The following is a 1,424-nucleotide window of genomic DNA, read 5'->3' on the forward strand; positions in this document are numbered from 1 at the left end:
TGGGCGGCAACACTCAGAGGCCGACATTGTCAGGTGATGGCGGGCGCTCCTGGGTCCAAGCTAAGACCGTACCTCCAGGTTTTTTATATAAATTTTTCTTTATTTATTTATTTTAGCGCAGGCAAACGCTGGGTGGATAGTGTTAGGGACGCGGGGTGGTCACCCGCGCACGGGGTGTGAAACTCTTTACGACATCTCATACAAGGGTTTGTACCACTTTTTTGGGTAGTAATTAGATCACGTCTCCAAGGGTTCTGGGTGGTGGGGTTTACTGAGGACACCTTCAACGCGGGGGGGGGGGGGGGGGGCGTGTGTGTGTGTGTGTGTGTTCCGCACCCCCCCACCCCCCGCGTTGTCGCCATTAATTTCAAATTTTCAGATTTTTACGATGTTGATGACAGTGTTTGACCGTACTTACACTTCATAAAACAATTTCCTCCTACTTTCGCATTAATTCCTCGTGATAAATCTGGGAGGTCTTTTTGCGCCCGTTTTTAGGAACTAATACGCCCGATTTAAGGAACTAATACGCCCGATTTTAGGAACTAATACGCTAATTTGTACGCCCCAAATACACTAAAATACGCCACTTTGACGCCCTTCACGTCCCTGTACGACGTTCTATGCGCCTTTCAAACGCTTTATACGATTGATCGACCAGTCTTGTCTTAATAGCTTAGCTAAAAAAAATGTTTTATAACCCGACATGAATAAATAAGAGAGGAGTGTGTGTGTTGGACGGTGATTGCAATTTGGGGAAAATGATAAGTTAATAGCTGTGTAAGTTACAAATAATTAACATTTTCGTTTAACCCGATAAAATTAGAGTGCGTGTGTGTGTTGTGTGTGTGTGTGTGTGTGAAGAGGCGGAGTAAGATTAAAGTAAAATGAGCAAGCAATAGACGTCGAACAGTTAGAACGTGATCCGATGAGTGGAGCCAAAGACATCGGGAAGCTTTTCGCCAAAAAACCTCCAACTACGGAGCACTTGCACTCAAACAAACCGAAAGAACAGGCGCGTCGTCTTTCGTAAAAAGCTTACAAACTTACTTAGTTTCACCAGCAGTGGCAGCTAAAAGAGAATACGAGGTTGTGTGTCAACGCTGCCCCACGTTCTTATCAAAGGGTGGGGTGAAAACGGGCCAGAAATCATCTTTACAGCAGCCATTACACCTACCTAATCTATAAAAGTAAAACCACAAAAGAGATAGCACCACTCGGAGGTGTGCAAGTGAGATATGTCACTAACAAATGTAAGACACCTACGCGCTCGACTACTGCAGTTCACGCCCCCCCTGAGTTCAGCCGGATGTGGTACCAGCGGCGCTGTGAAAGTCCTCGTCCCACCATTGCCAGAGCCAACGGCCCACCGATGGCAGCAGCCCACCAACGGCAGTGGCCCACCGGGAAAAGTCCCGAATCTC

Source organism: Notothenia coriiceps, unplaced genomic scaffold, assembly GCF_000735185.1.
Source record: "Notothenia coriiceps isolate Sejong01 unplaced genomic scaffold, NC01 NC01_scaffold00013592, whole genome shotgun sequence".
In the NCBI taxonomy this organism is placed as follows: domain Eukaryota; kingdom Metazoa; phylum Chordata; class Actinopteri; order Perciformes; family Nototheniidae; genus Notothenia; species Notothenia coriiceps.